The 10,608-nt window shown below is 45.0% G+C and overlaps 1 non-coding gene across 1 annotated transcript; it reads right to left on the bottom strand.

Annotated features, from left to right (window-relative positions):
- Window positions 1-10,178: 10,178 nt before the first annotated feature.
- TRNAT-AGU (transfer RNA threonine (anticodon AGU)) lies at window positions 10,179-10,252 on the bottom strand. Its single transcript has one exon. It is a non-coding gene; the product is annotated as a tRNA-Thr (tRNA).
- Between the last annotated feature and the right edge of the window lie 356 nt (window positions 10,253-10,608).

The following is a 10,608-nucleotide window of genomic DNA, read 5'->3' as shown; positions in this document are numbered from 1 at the left end:
ACGGGAGAGTAGTGTTTCAAATGTGTTAAACTATTGCTATCATGGCAGTAACCAGGGATCAGGGTGGAGGAAAGAAATAATGTGCTGATCCCTCAACAAACTTCCAGTCTTATGATTGGGGTTGCCAGCTCATTATTTTGATGTCACAGACGGTTTTAAAAACAAGCAGTCACCTAAAGCTGTATTTTCAGCACTTGTCTGTGCATACTTGAACAGCAAATATAAATAGAAAGAACTTTTAATTGTTTTCTAGAACTGCTTGAATGATCCATGACTGATAATAAAAGCGAACAAAGACAGAAAAGTCGCATTACAAATAAATACATATTTCTTTATTTATAACCATATTTATTGTCAAGACAAGCAATTTGCAGGCTGTTTAAGCACATGGCTGGCTGACATTTTGCACGCCTGCCTGTGTAATTTTAAAAGAAACTTTCAGGGACGTTTTAAGGATTTTGGGGGCCCTGTGCCAAATGTATTTTGGGGGCCCCTGTTCGGACCAGCTTTGATTTTATGATCTAGTCTCAGCTTTTTCATGCCTTCTATGGTCAAATACTAAATGTGTGTACATTTGATATTCAGGTATAGTGATGTGTGTTTTCAGTATGTAACAACTGCAGTTAACTAATATTACTGCAAATAATCTGTCACACCCTCCCATTTCTAACCCTGGGCGTGACACTACGCTTCGCCCACGTAGTGTACGTAGTGCTGCCTGCTTTGCAGTTTTCGAAGTAGGCGAAGCAGGCTAGTGCTACGCACACCCAGGGCGAAACGTAGCTGGCTGCTGCCGCCACCCGCCTCCCGTCCGCCCTCCTTTTAAATCAAACCCCGCATGTAAATTAAATAAAAAGTAAAGAAACTTACCTGAAGCGCGGCATCTCCAGGGCTCCCTCTTCCTCATTTCCAACTTCTTCTGACAAATGCGCGGACCGCCGCGCATGCACATTTCTTACGAGAAATGCGCATGCGCGGGCGTCCGCGCATGCGCATTTGTCAGAAGAAGTTGGAAATGGAAGAGGGAGCCCCGGAGACGCCGCGCTTCAGGTAAGTTTCTTTACTTCTTATTTATTTTACATGCGGGGTTTGATTTAAAAGGAGGGTGGGCGAGAGGCGGGTGGCGCGTAGTGGGGCTACGCGTAGTGCGCGAGTGTGCGTAGATTTGGGCACACTACGCGCTGCTTCACGTAGCCCCACTGCGCCCACTACGCCCACCCTTACCCATTTCTCATATGCGAGGTCCTGTATTGATCTAAAATAAACGTTTTATATGGATGTTGCATGACGCATAAACACATTTTGTCTGCAAAATGTCTATAATAGACTTACACATTAAAAATGAATGATAGAAAAATGCTATTTACAACATTGTGTTAAAAAAAAATTCAAGGTCATGAGGGCAAGACTTTAGAACAGAGCTGGCTCTTTCAGCCCCCTACCCCCAACCCCTATGAAAGGCTGGGGCCCTGGGCCAGAGCCCACTTTGCCCATGCCTTAAAACGTCTCTAGAAACCTTGTCTCCTTTCTTGGAAGAGCTAACTCTCCCAGGTGGGGGTTAATTCATAGAGGTGAAATGGTTCAGCTGCAATGGAAGGCAAGGGGTCTCCTCTGCTATGATATCGAACTGGAATGAGCAGGACTGTCTGTCTGTTCATTTGCTTTCGGTTTTAGCAGAGGAGACTTCCTGCCTCCCACTGCAGCTGAAGCATTTCAGCTCTATGAATTAACCCCCTCCTGGGAGAGTTAGAAAGACAAAAGCATGGGTACGTCCCCTCCCTCCCCCTCCAACCATACCGGAGTTCTTAGAGTGGAGTGCTCGCCCCCCCTGAGATGGCGTCGTGCCCCCCCCCCAGGGGGGCGCGCCCCACAGATTGAAGAACTTCAGATATTTATGATATTTAGATATATATGAAGATATTTCAGATTTGTACAGATTTGTAAAAAAAAATGTAAACACAGGCTTGAGGAATAAACAATATACAGAGACAATGAGTCATACAAGTATGTAAATCAATCTATAGGAACTGTTACTTAGGACAATGTGGATGGACCACAAGATGTAGGAGTTCCATGCCATTAATACCAGTGGGGATCATATGTTAAGAGTGCTTGGTCTGGAAATATGAAGGGGCAGGTTTGTTTTTACAATGTGGATTAACCAAAGTTGTTGCGCTGCATTGCATGAAAATGAGCGCGCACACCAGCACCATGCATACCTACTAAGAAAGGGTGCTGTTGCTCTCTCTAGTGCTAGCGTACTCAGGCTGCCTCGTTTGCGTGTAGCCACGCTTAGATTTTATACTGTAAGGGTACCCTTCCAGTACAAAGTTCTATGTGTTGCCAACCAACGTTTAATACTTTACCACTTTAATTGTGGGCTGTACAGTGCAGAACACATGCAAAGTTTTGGAGAAAATAAATATTTTCTTTAATTTTACACCTGCCTTGAGGAGGTGAAATGTTTTATGCCAATCCCTTTTTACCAAATTTGGTAGACGGGGATTAGTGCTTAACTCCAGATATGAGTGCATGGGAACGTCCATGCACCATCCATGGTATGCCTCCTTGATGTAAGTTGGTGAATAGTGCTACTTTGAATTCATGTTTACTGTGCAACACAAGTCAGGATTTGTGCTGGGAAGTGAGCCCAAACCCACACTTTGTGGCCAGCTTGCATCAATTTTGTAATACAAATCAGGCGCAAAGTGTTAGGAAATCCGCCTCATAAATATAACACAGTGATGAGGGTATTATACACATAAAATGGTATTGCTACCAAAAGGAACCTTTCAAACTTATACCTTTCAATTTGAAGGCAGCACTTTGATGCCAGTTTATAGTTCATTGTGCTATATTTAAAGGATTGTTTTGTTTGAACTCCAATTAACAAAAGAATCTCTGGGACAAAAGCAATAACCCACTGAGCTATCCGTATAAAAGACAAATCTATGATCTGTATGTCACACATTGTGCTTTGCAGCATGAGAATGAACCCTGCTACTATATAATGGGTCAAAACTGTGACTAGACACATCACAGATCTCTTGCTGAAGTGCGTTAACCGCCAGAGGTATCATGCCATTGTTTTTATCCCCTGAAAATGTTGTGCCCACAAAGATCTGTGCAGGCTGCTTTTGACTCTGTTCAGCCTGTCATGCAGAAGGCACCCCCTTGACCTTGGCACCCGGTGCAATGGCACCGGTCGCACTGCCCTAAAGCAGGCAATGTTGAAATGCTTCTAAAGCCTCACCCAGTCTCTGGTCTTTCAGCAACATGACAAATGCTGCTTTTAGTATTTAGTACAAATAGGGGGGCATGATTAAGTGTGCACTCTTACAAAATGGGAGATACAGGCTTGAGTTAAAAGACGGAATCAGTCAGTGATCCATTTTATGCCAGCATTTCCATGTGTTGATCTTTGGTCCTACTGACTGGTGCAACACATAAACGTTTTCCCTGGTCAGCTGTTGCAAATGTCATGTATGTGCTTGTTAAGTGGTGCAAATATTGGTGCAAGATTGCAACATCACCAGAGCAATCAATGCTATACAGAAATGTCACTGCAAAATTGCAAAGGCCTTGGTGCAATCTAATCCTCAGATGACCTGCTACTGTTTTTATTTCAATTATGATTCCACATTTTAATACAGAAAATATCATACACTCACATATTACTTAAACATGCACATCAGTGGGTGACCTAAAAGCAGTGTCTTAGCATTATTGCTGATGTAAGGGGATATCAGGGGAAAGGTTAAAAACATTTCATAATAAGCTTCACCTCACAATGCAATACTGCAGTGGAAACCAACAAAGCGTTTAAGAAAGTTCAATAGGCAGAACAGGGAGTGACCACAAAGTTAGAAAATGGAAAGGACAGTCCCCTAAACCAAGGTGGGAATTCTTCTTCTGAGGAAGAAATACAGAGAGAGAGCAAAAGGAGCTGCTATGACGCAATTAGTGTATGATGTGTCTTTCATCCTCTTAATACACTCCTGACCAAGATGGGCAGGCACAGTGACAGCCTGGCTGATGAGGGTTATGAACCCGAAACCGCTCCCAGGATGCTTGTCTCCGGTCCAGGGAAGACATGGCTTGGCAGTTCGGGCCGGACTGTTCCCATGAGGCACAGGGTCAGACTGATTTGCATATGGCCATGTCTGACCTGGGGTGGCGGAGTGAGCTAAAAAATGATGATGGATTAAGCCCAGATCAGTTGACTGGGGGTAAGTGCTTGCAATGTTCAACACTCCATCCATCATCCCTTTTGGTTTTACAGTGAGACATGTCACAGATGATTTAAGTTGCTGCCAATGATATGTCAACCTTGCACGGATCTCCCCATTCATTTACAAACCCAGAGACATCAAAAGCATCTTTGACATGTAAAAATGTACATAGATGTGTAATATCTCACGCATTGTGTACGTTGCACTAGCAACTTGGAAGTCATCAGAAATAGGCAATAGTAAAAGTTTCAAATATTGTCGCGGTTCATGATAGTGAGGTTTAGAAGAAGAGAGTACAGTTTGTAAAGTCTCCAATGTATCTCTTGTCTCCATCGAATCAGTGCCTAGTTCTATCATAGCCAACTCCAATGAGACCTTCAGAATCAGGGGATCAGGAGTAGCTTTTGAAAATATTCAGTCCCCTGTAGACAAATATATATTCAAATGAGTGTTCATTTTATTTCCAGATATACATGCAAGGACGGACATTTTGTGTATCAATCTATTTGTATTAAGAATTGTGAATTTATATTTATAATTCCTTAAATCACACTGAAGCCTTAGTATTACTGCAAACATACACCTTTTTACATGCACTGCAACTTTGTTATCCTGTGTTGTAGAAGGCACATTTAATCTAACTGTTCTAGTAAGCGTAGTCTCGTTCTGAAATGGAACAATGAGGTGAGAACTGCAGATTTATTGATGTCAGACTTTTTCAGCTTACCTTAGTGTATCTCCTTCAAGGTCTTCTCACCTTCGTCTCAGAAGAAGAGCCTGGCACTTGCTTGTTAGCATTGATCTGTAGTTTCAGTTGTACACATGCTCTTTCCTCTGCTCAACGCATTGGGAAAAAGTGTATAAATGAATCACTGAAAGGTATAGAATTTAGCATTACATGCTATATTTGATCAGGGAGCGAAGCTCAGCTCTGTTGAAATGGTAATTTTCCCTTTTACAATAAACATGTGTTATGCATCTATGAACTCTCCTGGGTGTCTGTTTCTTTCGCACAATGTATGCATATTGTTCTACATTTTCTCAAAAACCCCTACGTTTTTGACTGTGCCGAGTCTCCCATGCAGTCCCCCGCAGCCCCAGGGACCGCCACCTCCTTGTGGCTATTTAGATAATTATGCATGGGGAGGCTTCTGCCCCCCACACAGGCTCGGCGACCGCCACCTCCCTGTGTCTAAGTTGAAATTAATGTGTGGGTGGGCGCAGCAGCCAGGGTACCTGACTCTGGACCACAGGGTTCACATTTCGATCCCCGGCTCCGGTGGCAGGTTAGCCCAACACCATGTGACTCTGGGCAATAGCTTGCTTAATCTTCCCGACAGCCCCCAGCGCCGGGACACCTCTAGGTAGCTGTGCGCTTAACAAATACTGGTATTTCATTTAATTTAATTTCACACAGCCCTGGGAACCACCACCTCCCCGGGGCTACTTTCAAAATTGGAGGGGGGCAAGCGGCCCCCCTCCTGGAGTCATAACTGGCACTGGGGACCGCCACCTCCCAGAGCCGGCTTCAGCAATGCCCTGGGGTGCCCACACCCAGGACATTGCAGTTTGCTATGGGTCGGAGGGAGCACTGCTCCCGCCATTCCATAGCAACAGTGTGCTTGCTTTGAATAAGGAAGAGCACTTTGCTCTCGCTTGTACAAAGCCAGTACACTTTGCTTTTTCCCCCCAGGGAGCTGCATGTCATGTTTCCTGGGGGTAAAAAGCCATGCTGGCTGAGAAAGGGGGTGTAGGCTGTGACCACCTCTCAGCAATCCTACTGTGTCGGCCTTACTGGAGGTAACATGCAGGTAACCTTGGGCGGACAACTACGCTACGCTCTCGAAGTTTGCGTAGTTTGTGCTACTTCGCGCTACACAAATTGCATGTGGCACAGTGCAAAATCACGTACCGTAGTGTAGTTGGCATTTTTTGCTCGCTCGCGGTCCTCAACGTCAAGTTGGCGACTGCGAGCGAGCAAAATGACATCCTGGCGAGACTTTTTCCTCGTTCGCGATCAGCAACATCAAGTTGCAGTTCGCGAGCGTGGAAAATAAACCTCCCGGCGAGATTCTCAACGCGGGAAGGTCAGGTTTCTCATTGTGAGTGGTCACGTATGCTCGCGACCGCTCGCGATGAGAAACTACTAGTCCGCGTTGAGAAAGCTGCCGCTCGAGTAAAAATCTACTTGAGTGGCAGAAAACGACAGCTCGCACTGTGCAAGATGCCGTTTTCAATGATTGCACAAGCATCTGGCACTGTGCAATCATCACGAACAGCGCACTACGCAGTTGGCGTAGTGCTACGCGTATCTCACGTCATGCGAAGTGCACTTTGCGTAGCTACGCGTAGCGCTACTATGCGAACTACACCCAGGGTAGGCTAGTTGGCCCCTAAGGAACCGCAACAGCAAAGAGGACTTAATCCCCCACCCAAAAGTGTGCCAGGAGGTGTGTTTGCAGACTGGTGGAGAAAGTGGGCATGGCTTGGTATTAGAACTCAGCAAACCTGCTGTGTGGGACTCACTGGAGGTTACATGAAGGTTAAATGGCCCACAAGGACGTCCTGGGGTAAATTATCTCTCTTGTTACCTCCAGTAAGTCCCACTCAGAGGGATTGCTAGGAGGTCTTCGGAGGCCACGCCACACCCTTTCTCCACCACTCTGAAAATACACCTCCAGGCACACTACTGGTTGGAGAATGAAGTCCACTTTACTCCCGAGGGACCTTGGGGGCCAAGAGGCCCTCCTGGTACCGCCTGTAAGTCCTACAATGCAGAATTACTGAGAGCTGGTTGGAGGCCTAGCTCCTTTTCTCCATCACTCTGCAAAAGTGACTGCTAGTTAAAAAACCTTACTCACTGAAAAAACTAAAGGTTTCAGGGACGTTATAGTTAGGAATTAGCATTTAAAAAAACCTTAGAAATTCACGGAAAAAAACACAGGTTAAAGGAATGTTATAGTTAGGCTGACATTTCACCTGTACAAAACCTGTGAAATTCAGCCGTCATAGTTAGTTGAGCTAACTATAACTCGCACCCCCGCAATGCACTGATGACGACGTCACATATTACATCACTCATGATATGGTTAGTGACATCACTCATGACATCTCAAATGTCATCACTGATGACATCATCCAGTGAGTTTGCGTGTTTCTAAAATGTTTCAGAATTATATATATACATATATACGGAGCTTCCAGTTGATTTAATGTGAGCAAATGCATTTCGGAGTGTCAGCCTTCTTCAGTGCTCGTTAGCCCTGACCCAAATATTGCACATGTTTAAATACCAGCAAGACAATCTCATTGGTTCAGCGCAGCTTCATGGCCAGCAACGAAGGACTACCAACATTGTAGATCTTAATATCAATGTCATGGCTGCCATATCTGCGTGTAATATATACACCAAGGTGTATTGAAGAATAAATGGGTGCATGAGTGTCTATATGGACGATTAAGTGGGTGTGTTACTGACTGTGTAAGTGAGTGATTATATGTGTCTCAGTGAATGTATGAGTGCGTGACTAATCTGTATGAATGCCTGTATCAGTCTGTTGGTGTGGCTGCTTGGGTTGGTGAGTAGCTACATGAGTGTCTATATGGGTTATTGATTGGTTGTCTGAGTATCTATATGGGTGCCTGAGTGTCTGTGTGGGTGAGTGGTGTGTGTGTGACTGCATGGATGTATGAGTGGGTGATTCACTGGGTGTATGGGTTCAAGAGTATGTCTGTGAGGGGCTCTATGGGTGGGTAAGTGTGTGTATGGCTATGTTGGTGAATGGATGGTTGTCTCAGTGGTACATGTGTGAGTAACTACATATGTGAAAGGCAGTATATGTGAGTGTTGGAGAATATAAATGACTACATGTGAGACTGAGTGATTATGAGAGTAGCTGTGTGGATGACTGTGTGCTTGTGTCAGTGATTCTATAAGAGAATAAGTATGTGTTAGTATCTGTGTGAATACGTGAGGTGATGTGTGTATAACTGTATAGGTGAGTAAATTAGAGTGTGATTGATTCTTTGCATGATCAACCAGCTGTGTAAGTAACTCTATGGGTGAGTAGCGATGTGTGAGTATCTGTATAAGTGTATGAGTGCATATGATAGTGGCGGTATTGATGAGTGACTGTATGTATGAGTGACTGTATGGGTGAGTGAGTGGATGTGTGTGTAGATTTAGGAATCAGTGAGTGGGTATGTAGTAACTGGTATTGGTGTGTCTATGGTTTCGAGGATGACAGTCTGTACTTAGAGTGGGTGTATCAAAGTTTTTATTAGGCTGTGAGGAGGTGCATCAGAGGATCACGCAGGTAATGTCATCAGTGATCTCATCAGTGATGTCATTTGAGATATCATCAGTGATGTCATCAGTTATGTCACTGATTGTTGGAAGCCGGAGTCCCAGTCCAGCACTACTGTCACCAAGTGCACGACCTGGGGCTTCCCACTCAACGTTAAGCCAAGTAAGGACACCGTTTGAGATAGCCCTACTCACCCCCTTAGTAGCTTGGCACAAGCAGCCAAGCCTATCTCCAAGGCACGAGTGTTCAGTATGTGCAACCACGCCCACAGCAGCCCTCTGGTGACACCACAAATGGACTCCACATGAGTTTGATAAATACGAGAATAAACTTTATACAAAAGATATACGCTCAGACCACACAATACATAAGCCAACATAGAATAAAGGGTAATATTCGTTCCGGCTGGCTGGTAGGTTCAAATGCCAACCACCGTTTTCAACATGCTATGCTGGTCACAATGCTAGAATCACACACGTTGCAATAGATAAACAATAGTGCACTGCGTAACTATATAATCCTGTGCTGGGCAAAGGAGATATAATACAATGGGTAACGATACACCCCGGTACCTGCAATTGTAGAAATAATGTAATGCGTACCGCTCCCTTTATGTACTGCGCAATGAAGGAATAATGCAATGCGTCACATCCCAATCAAGTACGTTGCAATGAAGAAACAATGCAACACGGGCCGCTACAATCATGTACTTTGCAAATAAGGAATAATGCAATGCGTAACGACAATCTTATACTTTGCAATGAAGAAATAATGCAATGCGGGCCGCTACAACCATGTACTTGGCGAGGGAGAATTAATGCAATGCGTAGCGCTACAATCGCGTACTTTGTTAGGCAATAATAATGTCAGGCGTCCTAAGACAGTCCTGCAATTCGTTAGCAGCAATATTGGCAATGTGTTTTGCGATAATCAGCCTCTTCGATAAGAGTTGCCGCCCACACGGTTCAACGATGACACAGAGAACAGCTTATTACTCTGGCCCCTGTATTGCCACTCCTTTCGTCAGTACGGGCCTCACTCTGAACCGAAGCAAAAGGCTCACGTCGTCTGAAGGACTGAGAGGCCGAGAGAGTGTCCCTCCGAGCCCGCACCCTTCCCAGGTAGTAATCCACGTTACCTGGGGGCACGACCCCACTCTCCTCTCCTCCTTCCTTGAACTAGGCCTGCCATGCAGAACTCCCTCAACGGGCCTTAGCGGCTCGGCCTGGCAGCTCAGCTCTTCCAGGGCTGCCGGGCCGCTACTGTTAGGAAGGTCTCAGGCGGCCGCAGGGCACCCCAACATTACTCCTGGCCTACTCACAGCCTTATCATGTGAGTGAAGCTTGCAACGCCGCTGCCTGTGCTTTAACCATCAGTACTATAAAGCTATATCTACACTGCTGCCTGTGCTGTGCCTGTTCTTTAGGCTCTGAAGCTCGAACCTCCTCTACCTGTTCAGGAACAGTGTTCAGCATTCAACCCTCAAATAAATGTTTAGATTGTAAACAGTCTTACCCAATATCTCTGGATAATTATAATAAAAGCAGCAGTAGGGTTTGCAGACAGTTCATCTCTGTGAATTTTAAGAGGGGGGGGAGGGGGTCTTCTTTAGTCTGTTCGGAATGTGTTTAAAAAGCTGAGGCACTGCTGAGAATCGAACTCAGGATCTCCTGTTTACTAGACAGGCGCTTTAACCAACTAAGCCACAGCGCCGCTCTATTTCCAGCTGCACCATGTCTCCTCTGTTTGGGCTATCCTGGTGTCACTGGAACGGGTACACATATCTTTGTATACAACTCTGATTTTTCCCACCGACTTTCCACAAGAACAAAACCTGATATAAGAATAGGAAAACTGCAAATAGGGTGATGAAAAACGTGTATCAATGAAGTGCTTTACATTCTGGAAACTAAACGAGAGTACACTGATTTAAAGGTCACCAATATATACAACATAATTTAATGATGCCTACATAACCCACGTGCTCTTTCCTTCACATCTGGTGACCTCTGGACACCCCACCGAGAAGCAGAGGAATCGTCACTCCTGGAGAGACAGGGTCATCTATA

This window comes from Triturus cristatus, chromosome 12 (assembly GCF_964204655.1).
Source record: "Triturus cristatus chromosome 12, aTriCri1.1, whole genome shotgun sequence".
Taxonomy (NCBI): domain Eukaryota; kingdom Metazoa; phylum Chordata; class Amphibia; order Caudata; family Salamandridae; genus Triturus; species Triturus cristatus.
Note: the sequence above shows the minus strand (reverse complement) of the source record. Positions and strands in the feature narration are given on the sequence as shown.